Here is a 13,762-nt window from a genome sequence, read left to right as displayed (position 1 = left end):
AGCCCGGCGTGGTGGCTCACGCCTGTAATCCCAGCACTTTGGGAGGCCGAGGCGGGCGGATCACAAGGTCAGGAGATTGAGACCACAGTGAAACCCCGTCTCTACTAAAAATACAAAAAATTAGCCGGGCGCCGTGGCAGGCGCCTGTAGTCCCAGCTACTTGGGAGGCTGAGGCAGGAGAATGGCAGGAACCCGGGAGGCGGAGCTTGCAGTGAGCCGAGATCGCACCACTGCACTCCAGCCAGGGGGACAGAGCAAGATTCCGTCTCAAAAAAAAAAAAAAGAAAGAAAGAAAAGAAATGATTCTGTAAGGTATTATTACACATCCAAGAAGATGAAGCCAGTCTATTGGTATGTCATTGGATACACATACAGTGTTGGTTGGAATTTCCAGACAAGTTGCAATGTCTTTATGGCCACCCTGAAGATTTTTGCCTCCTAATTTTACTTTTTGACTTCTGTTCTACAGAAATCCATCACCCCTAGTCCAGATAGCTGGGCTGCTGGTAGCCTGCCAACACTGTGTGTGTGGACAAAATGCCACATATTCCTGATGCCATATTCTCAAGCTTGCAGACCAGGAGGACTTAGACAGCTCATCCCTATTCTTCTTCCACCTGCCCATCACACTTTCCCAAGCATTCAGTTCAAATGCCCCACATTTGTGTGCCCTGCAGAAGTAAAAAGTTCACACTCACAAAGCAGCAACTAGAAGGAATTTCATGGAAAAGATTTTAAAAGATTTCTTAAGCAGCAAGCATCCTTGATGTGCCTAAGCAGCTGTTTGACAATTATTCGCTTTCTTTTTTTTTGAAACACGGTCTTGCTCTGTAACCCAGGCTGAAGTGTAGTGGTAAGATCATGGCCCACTGCAGCCTTGACCTCCTGGGCTCAAGGGATCCTCCAAACTCAACCCCCCAGGTAGCTGGGACTAAAGGCATGCACCATCATGCCCAGTTAATTTTTAAATTTTTGTACAGATAGTGTCTCACTGTGTTGCCCAGATTGGTCTCGAACTCCTGGCCTCAAGCAATCCTCCCACCTTGGCCTCCCAAAGTGCTGAGATCACAGGCATGAGCCACCACACCTGGCCAATGATTATCTTTAAATGTATTCTATTTATTTATTTATTATTTATTTAGAGATAGAGTCTTGCTTTGTTGCCCAGGCTGGAATGCAGTGGCATGATCTCGGCTCACTGTAACCTCTGCCTCCCAGGTTCAAGCAATTCTCATGCCTCAGCTTCCTGAGTAGCTGGGATTTTGGCATGAACCACCATGGCCAGCTAATTTTTTGTATTCTTAATAGACAGGGTTTCATTATTTGGCCAGGCTGATCTCAAACTCCTGGCCACCTAGGCCTCCCAAAGTGCTGAGATTACAGGCGTGAGCCACCACACCCAGCCTTTTTAAATATATTCTTTCAAAACAAAATATTAAGGCCCTCAATTAATTTAATATTAGGAAGATAAAACACTCCAAAATCACCATAGAATTCATCATTAACAACTGATTTGCATGTAATTCTTAAGAACATGTACATCAGGAAACCCTGCTTCCTTCCAAAATGAGGAAAAGCTAATTCTCCTAGTAACCAATTGGCGCTTATTTAGTTGAATAGGAAATAGAGTTTTGAGGGCTTGAATAAGGCAAGAGGACCAAGCCTCAAAGGCAGGGGTGGGAGAGAGTTCATCAGTCTTCTTTAGTGTCTTCTCTCTCAACAGCAAGTCTCTGCTCTTGCCTAATACCAACAACAGCCACAGACCATGCTCTGTAGGAACTGGACCAAATTCAAATATTCATTTGGGACAGGGTTAGAGAGAATTCTGAGTGAAGAGATTCAAGATGACACGGCCAATCCAGAAGTTAGGTTGGATGCTCTCAACTCCCCTTCCAGGCCTGGGTTTGACAGTAGAACACACAACAATTTACTAACAAAATGCTGCAGTCTAGCTTTGAGGAAACATACAAGTCCAGCAATCTATCTTTCCAGGTCACCCTAACTCTCCTGTCCTCTCTCAAGTACACCCACGCAAAGATTCTCCACTAAATGCCCTTCATTTTCAAGACCTATCATAATTCTAGCTAGGAAGGCCAACTATCCAGTTTGCTGGTTCCTCATAAACTTGCCACTCTGCATATCCTAGTTACTACCACTGTAACTGGGTATGCAAGGTAAGTTACATATTTAAAATACAGGCTGTTTTTCATAGAACAAAGGAAAAAGGAAAAAGACATCAATTTTATATACGTATATTAGCAGTACCTACCAATAACAGGCTCCTAACTGCATACTGAATTGAATACTGCATTATACAGTGAAAGCTATTAGTTTACAAAAGATTTTGCATCTCTACCTGCCAGGAAAATCTAGACTTTAAGACTTGAGCAGAGAAATTTAAAAATCCTGACATCTACAAATAAGTTGGGTACAGACCTAAGCCCCTACGAAGATAAATATTTTACCTTCAGCAATTGTAATCACTCTGCATTTTAAATGTCTTCAATTTGTCATTTTCAAACCCTCTTTTGCTTCTCACTATTTAATAATATGCAATTTCAGGTAGCTTTCTTAATCTCAGGTATAATGAAAGTAGTTTTTTTTTTTGATATAGAAGTTTCAAAATTCAAAGATTATACCAGGATGATGCATTCTACTAATATGATATAAATAACTTTTAATGGCCTTGTATTTCAATTCAGGATAACTAATGATATATGCCATAACCAAAGGCTTAAATCACAATAGAATCTAAATCTGCTAAGAACTAAATCTATTAGCCCTATATGAATTTAACACTTAGTCCAAGTCTCTAGTTTCCCATTTGCAAGTAGCGTTGTCTTTGCCTTGATTTATCCCAAGGTACTAGAATTCAAAATATCACAAACTGACTCATCCTATAAAAAGGGAAAAACAGGTTTTTCTTTCAAAAAAAAAGTGAAGGAAAATATGTCTAAGTAAAAACATACTAAAGAGCAAAACTACAGATTTATTATGTAGTTTTGATCAGTCATTTTCAGGGGCAGTGGGGTAGGTGGAGGTACAAAGGGGACTTTTGGGGTGATGGAACTGTCTTGTGTCTTGTCTGTGGTGCTGGTTACATAACTGTGGATCTGTCAGAATTCATAGAGGTACACTTACAGAGGCTAAATTTTACTGTATGTAAATTATACTGTAGTAGCCTAATTTTTTTAAGTGCTATTACATATAAAACAATGTGCTAGACAATGAATTATGACATCTAACACTCAAGCATACAATTCTCAAGGGTTCTAGATGTATTATCAAAAACTTACCATTAAACACTTAAAGTTCAGCCTTCAGTATTTTATATTTTATCCACATTTATATTCTATAAAATGACTCAAAACATCACCTAAACTTATCACAAGATGAATTTTGAATCATTATGTGTTCAATACACACTTAAAGAAAATCTCATTGTCTTATTCTTAGAAGTGAGCATCTCAATATCTATTAAATGTTAATTATATGGTTATGAGTTGAATTTGCTACTAAATTTTACCTTTTCTGAATTATAAATACATTCTGAGAAATGCAAACTGTGATTAGATTTATTCACATCCCTTAGAACACTACAAAATGTGTCCTAAACATGTTAATTGATTTCAGAGACTTCTATGTCTTGAGCAAGACTTCAGTGTTAACAAGTGTCTGATGGCTTTTAAAATGAGAACGTTTCAGAAATTCATCTAAAAAATTGCTTGAACGTAAAATGCAATCCTAAGGTGTATACTCTAATGCCTATTGATAAACAGATAACTTAGTTTCCTTCTAGAACTCATGTCAAAATACATTTTCTTCAGAAAAAATAGGAGTCAAAGATGTTTCATGTTCTTTTCATAGTCACATTACATTTGCTTTTTACAACACTCTCAGAAAAGTCTTTCCTTTCACATGTTCACTTTTTAAATGACAAACATCTTTACCCTCACAAGACACTGAGTCACGAAACTTAGAGCAAAAGTAAAACTTTCTAATGGAATGCTCATGTAAATACTAGAAATAAAACAAAATAAGGCAAACTCTTTCCTTCAAAATGTTGCCTACCACACCCAAACACAATCCTGCTTTTTAAACAGCAAGTAAAATTAAATCAACCTTATTTTCCTAAATAGAAGTCCACTCAAAGTTTTTTTTCACAAATATGACATTCACTTGACTTAATATTATCCTTCCCAGAAGAATAACACGCAGGGTGCTAGAAGGCAGTTGTTGGACTCCTCTTCAGCAAATAAAGGAGACCAGATAGAGCTTAGCTTGGTCTGCCCAGGAAAGGAGGAACGCAGCTTGCTGATATGGCTAAGGAATGCCAATTAATACATTTTAAAACCCCTATCATCTGCCTGAGACCTGTACATCTTCCCAGGCCCTCTAACTTCAATCAGAAAGTGTGTTCAACTCCACTGTCATTTCACCCACAGTGGGGAAATCCATCGAGGAAAACCATAGGAAAAAAAAGTTTTTCAGACATTCATATTAGCACAAGCAACCCAGAGCTCACAGCACAAACTAAATAAGTTAACTTGCCGGTATCTTGAATGAAGACATTTAATCAAAGCATACATTTTCCATCTTTCCAGTAGCTTTCAAGACAGTTGGTTTTGGTGACCGTTTTTTGGTCTTTTATTGTTCTCAACATGACTGGTTTCTCACCGCAGGATTTCAAACAAAATGAGACAATTAAATGACATCTCGAGCGAAAGGGTGCTTACCTTGCAGATAAACACACGGGCCTTGCCTTCTCTAAAATGCGGACACGTGCTTTTCCAGCATTAGGGGGCTCCTGGCGCGCGCCCCGCGGCCACCTGTTGAGAAAAGCTAGCGCAGCTCCTGCAGCCCAGGCTCCGGGCGCCAGCCCTGCCCCGCAGCCCCGGAGCCCGTCGCAGCTCGAGTGGTCCCTCCCCGGCCCAGCGCTCGCCGCCTGCTCTCTGCCCTGCAAGTTTCAAGAGGCAGTTATTTCTCCCAGCCACTGCGCTTGCAACTGTCTCCGGGCGGGGGAGTGGGTGTCCAAAAAGCCAGCAGCTGGAGAAACTGAAAAGATCACAAGCGACTAAACGATAAGCCCCTTCTTCCTTTTAAGGACCGAGAGGAGGGTAGAGGGGAGTAGTGCCTGAGCCCACGTGACCACCGAGCCCGGCGGTCTCAGGAGCGCCCGGCGCCGCGCGTGACCCCAAAGTGGGAGCACCCTCGAGCCGCCTCCTGGCCCACCCCCAAGGATAGTGGCGCACAGATGGCGCTCCCCGCAGCCCCAGTCTCAGATTTAAGAGGTCTGTAGTAGGGCCTGAGAACATGCATTTCCAACCAAGTCCTGCGGGATGCCGACCAGCCAGTCTGGAGACCACACTTCGAGGATCACGTCCCCCAGCCCCTGACTCACATAAGTGTCATTCAGTACAGAAGTCTGATTCTAAGGAGCCAGTGGTGAAACCAGAGAGGCTTTGGGTTTGTCAAATCCCCAGCAGCAAACGTTAACTTCGGGTCCTGGAGTGGCAAAGCCGTGGGCTAGAGGTGGAGGGCGTGGGTTCTCAGCTCTCAAGAGCTCTCTAGGAAGGCCTTTCGCGTTGGATCAAAGATCCCAGGTACTTCCTCGAACTCACTTGGTGGAAGTGGCACTGGGGAGATCTGTGCCTCCGGCCGCTGCGCCCTTCTCGGCTGGAGGTACCTGCCCACCCCTCTCCTCGGGCGAAGGCCCCTCGCGCCTCCTGGTGGCAGCCCCAGTTCCCCCAGCTTAACGGGGTATTCCCCTCACCCAACCGAGGAGGAGCCCCAGGGTGTGAGACTGCGACCACAATCTTAACTGGCTTTAAGGCAGCTGCTGCTGATGAAAAGGAAAGTAACGTGTGACCCACAGGCCATTGCGAGAACCCAGTGTCACATCTGTGCCTAATTAATCATCAAACCATCTACTCAGGTGGCATAAGGGACATGGTTTTTGAGGGTTGTGATCCAGATCTCTAACAGAGGAAGACCAAGGGGGCATTTGGAGGGAACCTTTTACAGTACCAGCCTCAACTGTTCGGTGTTTAGCCAAAATAGACACAAGTGTGCTCTGGGTTGATAAGGATGAGGTCCACAGGTAATGAAGACAGGCTCCAAAGATGGAGAAGCACCTGCTTCATCAGCTAAACAATAGCTGTGAAAAGTCTCCACTGCCCCACACCAACTCCAATTTTCATTAAAGCTGACCTGGTTTCTCTCAGGTTGAAAGGCAGAGTCTCCCAGTCCTTGAGGCAGAGAAGTTAGTTTGGACAGGAAGAGTGTGTCGCTGGCAAATAAACGCAGCGGACAACATGCCAATCTCAGCCTCCCTGTCCCCTGTCCTGGGGTCTCTCAAGGTACCCAGTTCCCATATACTCCTCCTCCTTGCCACCTTATAAAGAAAATGTTAAATGATGGTTTAAAAAAATCAGCTTCATGGCCGGCATGGTGGCTCACACCTGTAATCTCAGCACTTTGGGAGGCTGAGGCAGGTGGATCACGAGGTCAGGAGTTCGAGACCAGCCTGACCAACATGGTGAAACCTCATCTCTACTAAAAATACAAAAATTAGCTGGACGTGGTGGCATGCACCTGTAATCCCAGCTACTCAGGAGGCTGATGCAGGAGAATCGCTTGAACCCGGGAGGTGGAGGTTGCAGTGAGCCAAGATCGTGCCACTGCATTCCAGCCTGGGTGACAGAGACTATGCCTCAAAAAAAAAAAAAATCAGTTTCATTTGGTGGTATATACGTGTTAACAAGATATCTCTGGAAATGGAAACCGTCATGAAGGAATTTCAACCATAAGCCAACAGGCAGAAAAAGATGGGTGAGGGTGAAGAAAATGCATCTATCAAGATTAACATCATACCTGATGCTGTGCTAAACACCTGCACAGCATCTCGTTTAATCCTCACACCAGCTCAGTGAGATATTGACTCCACTTTCGGGTGAGGAAATTGAGGCTTACAGAGCTTCTATCAGCTACCTGAAGCCACATGTGAGAAAGGAACCCAGTAACAACAGTGGCTTCATAGACAGCTACCACTTATTGGACATTTATGCCCTGCTTTCTGTCAATAATTCTTATTTTGTATGCAAGCCTATAAGGCAAATTCTATTATCCCCATTTTATACTTGAGAAAATGAATGTTCAGGAAGGTTAAACAACCTCCCTATGGTCACATGACCTATCAGTGGCTAAGAAGGACTTGAATCCAGGAGAGAGGCCAAGGACCCATTTACCTCCACACCATGCCTGCAATCAATCAGAAATGAAGATGGCTTGACTCTCTGCTCTACGCGGAACACTGCAGACAAACTCCTGCCACCTGTGAGCCAAGCTTCTGCTCTGTGTTCACTGTGATGCTTCCTTCAGAAAGCATTCTACACACAGGAACAGCATGTTCTCTTTTTAGAGCAGCTCAAACACCCACAGATGCTGTTTATTATACGAGGAAACTTCACTGCAGGAAATAATAAGCAGAAAATGAATGGGAGTGAATACGTTGCCTTCTGACTCACCCTGTCTGTCAAGAAAGACAATTGTACCCAGGGATGGAAACTTTGCCTGGTTTAATGCAGAGGGAGAGGTTGATTATTCCAATTCTACCTGAATTGTGACCACAATGACGAAGGGATTATTCTTGAGGCAGTTTATATCAATGGCTAGACCAAAAAGCACTCTGAAGCCTGGTATTGAGGACGATGCCTGCTATATAAATGAGCCTCCCAGCCTCATTTCCACCTCACCCCTGACCTGCCTAAGGAAGCACCCACATATGACATTGAAAGGACTGCCTGTCTCCAAAATAGATTACAATGGGGACTGAAATCTTCACCATTAAGTCATATTTTGGGGATAAAGCATTGAATTGTTAAAATTAAGTCATGTTATATATGATGGGTAATATTAATTTGCTACTATTTATGATTAACAAGAGGAGCTTGCAAGATGAGCTAGATGTCACCTGGGAAAGCAAAGGAAGTCAATGTAGTACAGGTATGGTTTGCTGTGAAGAGGAATGAAAGCTTCTCCATAAAGGTGCACCTTCCTCATCTTCTCACCCCGCCCCTTCTCTATCTAGTGAAGTCTTACACATCCCAAAGCAAAGAGACTGAATAAGGTGAAGAGCACATTAGCCCAGTGGAACGTGCACATTGCCTCCCCCACAGCCCTCATCTTACCTGTCAACACAACCTGCGCTGCAATTGAACAGTGCATGTCTTATATCTCTAGCATTCTCCATGGTCCATAACACCCACCTAGCACAATCCAGACATTCAACAAATGTTTGCTGAAGGCTTTGACTTGGAAAGATCAGAGGGAAACAGTAGGGAGAATTTTCCATAGGAAAGAAACTACCAAGAGGCAAAACAAAACCCTGTCAAAGGCAAGAAAGCAAAAGCTAATACAAAAAATGGAGGGAAAGAGGAACCCTACAGACGTCTAGAAGGGTGTCATGCCAAAGGGTGCCTTTGAATTTTTGCTTTATTCTCTGAGCTTGAGGTCAAGTAGGAGGATTTGGGTTCTGGGATACTCTTATCTGCTCCAGAGTATTATAGGAACAAGCTTATTTATATTATATGGGTACAAATTGGTCTGTTTTAAGAGAATCTGAGAGATAAAACCCTACACTTATGGAATTAATAAAGGAAAGGGGAAAGATTAATTGAACCTGCAATAACACCTTTTTTTGGTGGTGATGAATGAAAAAGATGGGATTACTAATTAATATGTCAGAGATCATCTCAACTGAACATAAATCAAAGTTCACAAAATGTGATTTGATATTTGAAACTTGAATTTGGATAGAGCTCTTTAGGATCACATCTTTTGTAGAAATAAAAACAAACCTAATATTTATTGAGCATCTTTCTAGCCTGGACACCACAGTAGGCAGGCTTGAATAGGTTGATTCACTTTTATTTCATTTAATCCTCGTAAATTCCCTGGACTGTCTATTTTACGGATGGGAAAACTGAGGCTCAGAGAGCTAACATTTCTTTTATAAGTCACCCACGTGCATTTGGTAGAGTGAAAGTTCCAACCCAACTTTACCCTCCTACCTGTACATCCCATGTTTTCTCCGCTGTTACTGAGATGCTTTTCTTATTTGTTGCATAAATGGAGGCATGTCTGTCCCGTGGAGCCCAAATATTGTTGAATGAAATGTTGTCAATTTCTTGTCTAGGAATGACCACCTATGAGCATGAGCATATTTATGTAACTTATTCTTTATTGATCTGTGTTGGACTGGGGACCTCAGAGGGTAACAAGGACATAAGCAGCAAGATAGACCTAACCTGATACCTGGGCACCAGGACCAAGAGACAAGGTTACTCTGACCTGCAGTTTAAATGAACCACCTGAGCAACCAGCACCTGCAGCCAACTCTTTCTAAATCACCCTTATTTGTCTCAGTCTTGATCTTTGCTATTTGTAAACAAACAGGTAAAAAATAACTTTTTGTCCTGTCTACAGGCTCTTGAAGGTACTTAAATTCCACACAAATCTCTTACATAACTTAAGTTTCTAATTTTCTATGCATTTGAAATCAAACATGAAGAATACACATTTTTTTCCTTACTTCCAACTCTGAAGCAATTCTCTTGAGCTAGAAGAGAAATTAGCCCATAGAGGTCATTGACATGAATGTGAACACCCCGATAAGAAAAAAAAAAAAAAAGTTATAGGACTGTTAGAAATGGTGGCAAATTGTTACATGCAATTTCACAAATGACTCAAGTACAATTCTGAAAATGCAGCTTCCTTACCTTTTCTGGCTCAGAAGAAGATATTAATAACGGGTCAGCCAGTGTAATATTCCCTGAAATGAGATCAAAAAAGAAATAAGGTATAGACATACATGGCTTAAGACCATAGATAAGACTGATTCCATAGAGTTTAATATTTCAAAAAATGTTTCAAAAATTTTGACTAGAGTTTTTTCTACATCTTCTTGTAAATGTATCTAACATTTTCAATATCTTTGTTCATATCATGGAAAGTTACTATGAATGCCTCATATTGTCCCTTAGACCCATAGCAACTAACTCTCCAGTGATGCACATTGCAGAAACGGCTTTTTTTTTCGAGACGGAGTCTCGCTTTGTCACCCAGGCTGGAGTGCAGTCTCGGCTCACTGCAAGCTCTGCCTCCCAGGTTCACGCCATTCTCACACCTCAGCCTCCGGAGTAGCTGGGACTACAGGCACCCGCCACCACGCCCAGCTAATTTTTTTGTATTTTTTTTGTAGAGACAGGGTTTCACCTTGTTAGCCAGGATGGTCTCCATCTCCTGACCTCGTGATCCGCCCACCTCAGCCTCCCAAAGTGCTGGGATTACAGGCGTGAGCCACCGCACCCGACCCAGAAGTAGCTTTTATAAAAATACAGACCTGATTTTTTGTGCATAGAAAGTGCTTCTTTCACATATGTCACTGTTTGATCTGATGAACCTAACCAGAGAAAGGAATCGTTTTCTTTTTCTCTTATTCAGTCCTCTCCTTTGCTGGGAATTATAACCAGAAAACGAACTTCTCCAAGTAGTTCATGCAGCTACTTAAGGATCTCCAATGCTGTTCCTTGGACCAGGATCTCTGCATTCTCCTCTCCCCTCACATTGTTTCTCTTCCTTTTATGTCCTCACATATTATTTTTCTACTGTCCAGGCAGTTTAGCTAACTAGCTTAATGGTTCTGCTCATATTCAATTCAAGTGCTTCCTCAGCCTGCTCCACATAGTCTACCAACCCACCAGCCACAGCTTACGAGGAGACCTACTGTCCTAGCATATTGGCTTCTAGTTAACAAAGCACTTGCATGGCCACATCATGCTGCATGTTCACACCAACCCTATGAGGTTGATTTTATCACCAATTTACTGACAAGGAAACTTGAGTTTTCCAGATTTGCACTCAGAGAAACACAGGTCATCTGACTTGTATATAAATGTACACCTGCCTCCCTGCAAAAGGTTCAGTTTCTGTGTTCCTAGCACTGAGGCTGTCAACGTCCACCATATTACAAAACTGCTAGTATTTCATAGGCCTTTCAACCGGACCCCATCCCTTCCCTCCCATCCTACCTCTACCTTCCCCCATCTCAGTCTAAAATACCACTGAAGGGAGAAAATTCTTAACTTCTTTAGTTATTTTCACCTTAAAATTTTTCTGACAGGCTGGGTGTGGTGTCTCGTGCCTGCAATCCCAGCACTTTGGGAGGCCAAGATGAGAGGATCACTTGACCCGAGGAGTTCAAGACCAGCCTGGACAACATGGCGAAAACCCATCTTTACAAAAAATACAAAAATTAACCAGGTGTGGTGGCACCTGTAGTCCCAGCTACTCGGGAGGCTGAGGCTGGAGGATCACCTGATCCCGGGAGGTTGAGGCTTCAGTGAGCTAAGATCACACCACTGCACTTCAGCCTGGGTGACAGAGACCTCGTCTTTAAAAAATTTTTTTTTTTCCGACACTCAGCATTACTTTATTCTTTCATAAAACACTCTTGAGACTGCCTCTTGCCCTCATGCATTCCTTAATGCTTGCAATACCTTAAGTGTCTACCTGAGACACAGGAAATATGAGGGTGTTTGCTCACAGATGAGGAGGAGGAGGCTATAACTACCGTTCATTCAGCAGTTGCTTGTAAATCCTTTGCCTGTACTATTTCATTTTATCCTCAAAATAATCCAATGACGTAGGTACTACTTATGTTTCTATTTTACAGATGAGAAGAATAAGACTCGGAGAGTTTAAGGAACTTGCCCAACAGCTATTAAGTAGCAGAGGGTTCAAACCAGATTTGTTTCACGCCAAAGCCCATTCTCTCTGAAGTGCTGGTCTCCCTAAGACTTTATACACTAGCTGAAGGGAGAAGACAAACACATAAGATGACCTGCAATGCCTGTTACAAATGATAAGTGATAAATGAATGGTGGCAATCAGGAATTTTGTGGACTTTCAGAAGGTGAGAAGTCACGTTCCTGCATGTTTGGGTTCCTCTGAGACAGTTACAGTAACTCCCAAAGCTCCTTACCAGGGCTAATTGGAAGGTGTTGATCTCCTCTGCCGTATCATCTGAATTCCACAGGTGCATGGGCCCATCCTTAAATCCTTCCCTTGGAGTCCCTCGTTCTTCCTCTTTAGCACTCTAGAAGCTTCATTCAGGGCAGCTGTAGGCTACAAACGACCTCCATCTGCTCTGTTTTTCAACCTAACCTTGTGGTTGGGAAAAGAGAGCCCAGGATTCCTACGGAGAGAACAGAGAACACAAGGAAACTAGCACACACAGATCAGAATTGCCCAGTGCAGGGATGGAACCCAGGCTTGGAGTTCCAAGGCTTGGACCTGGGGTGGGTTTTCAGCCCCAACACTTGCTAGTTGTGTGCCCTTGGACGTTTACCCGACTTCTTTGATTTTTCTCTATAAAATGGGAACAGCACAAGAAGCTACTTCACAGAAATGACAAATTGTTGTAACGTGCCTGACGCTTTGTAAATTCTCAATAAGTAGTAGCTTGAAAACAACCCAGAGATCCTTGGATTGAAGGATTTCCTAGGTGTACAGAAGCTTTGGCCTAAGAGATGGCAATGAGCAGGTTTTCCTCTTTGGGAAGTTTGAGCTCTGAGGGTAGAGGAGATAGTGAAAGGGTTAAATGCTTGCCTGCAGTGTGTTGTAGAACTCTGCATATATCTCTTCAAGCAGGCCCAATTGTGAAGTTAGAGAAAGACCCCCGACACCTGACCCAATTATAAGAGTAAGTTACAGCAGTGTTTCTCCCAGTTCACTAGGTCATAAGAGTCACCTGGGTCCTTTTTTTTTTTTTTTTTTTTTTGAGACAGAGTCTCGCTCTGTCGCCCAGGCTGGAGTGTCAGTGGTGAGATCTCAGCTCACTGCCAGCTCCGCCTCCAGGGTTCACACCATTCTCCTGCCTCGGCCTCCCGAATAGCTGGGACCACAGGCGCCTGCCACCACACCCAGTTAATTTCTTGTATTTTTAGTAGAGATGGGGTTTCACCATGTTAGCTAGGATGGTCTCAATCTCCTGACCTCGTGATCTGCCCGCCTCAGCCTCCCAAAGTGCTGGGATTACAGGAGTGAGGCGCCCGGCCTCACCTGGGTTACTCATTTAAAATACAGATTCCCAGCCCACTCCCCCAAAATGTTCTAACCCAGGTGCTCTAGGGCAGGTCCTGGGAATGCTCATTTTACACAAGCCACTGGGTGATTTCATGACCAAAGAAGTTTAGGAAACATTGCTTTAAGCATTCAAAGAACTTATGTGTCCTCTGTGTAATAGAATCTATATAATGAGCAGATTTATCATCCCACTTTATAGGAAAAGTAACTAAGACCCAACAAGTTTCAGCAGCGTGCAAGAGCCTGCTCAGGCTGGCTCAAGAGAGCCTACTGTTGTTTTGTTTTGTTTTTTTGAGATGGAGTTTCACTCTTGTTGCCCAGGCTGGAGTACAGTGGCACAATCTTGGCTCACTGCAACCTCTGCCTCCTGGGTTCAAGTGACTCTCCTGCCTCAGCCTCCCAAGTAGCTGGAACCACAGGAACCTGCCACCATGCCCAGCTTTTTTGTATTTTTAGTAGAAATGGGGTTTCACTATGTTGGCCAGGCTGGTCTAGAACTCCTGACCTCAGGTAATCCTCCCTCCACGGCCTCCCAAACTGCTGGGATTACAAGCATGAGCCACCTCACCCAGCCAAGAGAGCCTACTGTTAAATATTCAAGGAATTTGCAATTCGG

General features: G+C 43.3%; 1 protein-coding gene across 2 annotated transcripts in view; it reads right to left on the bottom strand.

The window, feature by feature from the left end:
• Positions 1-5,111, bottom strand: part of ESR2 (estrogen receptor 2) — a 70,611-nt gene extending 65,500 nt beyond the window's left edge. For both annotated transcript variants that reach the window (XM_023232132.2, XM_023232127.3), the window contains exon 1: positions 4,737-5,111. The gene's annotated coding sequence lies outside the window, so the exon portion shown is untranslated. The remainder of the gene's footprint in view (positions 1-4,736) is intronic.
• Positions 5,112-13,762: the final 8,651 nt, after the last annotated feature.

This window comes from Piliocolobus tephrosceles, chromosome 6 (genome assembly GCF_002776525.5).
Source record: "Piliocolobus tephrosceles isolate RC106 chromosome 6, ASM277652v3, whole genome shotgun sequence".
Taxonomy (NCBI): domain Eukaryota; kingdom Metazoa; phylum Chordata; class Mammalia; order Primates; family Cercopithecidae; genus Piliocolobus; species Piliocolobus tephrosceles.
Note: the sequence above shows the minus strand (reverse complement) of the source record. Positions and strands in the feature narration are given on the sequence as shown.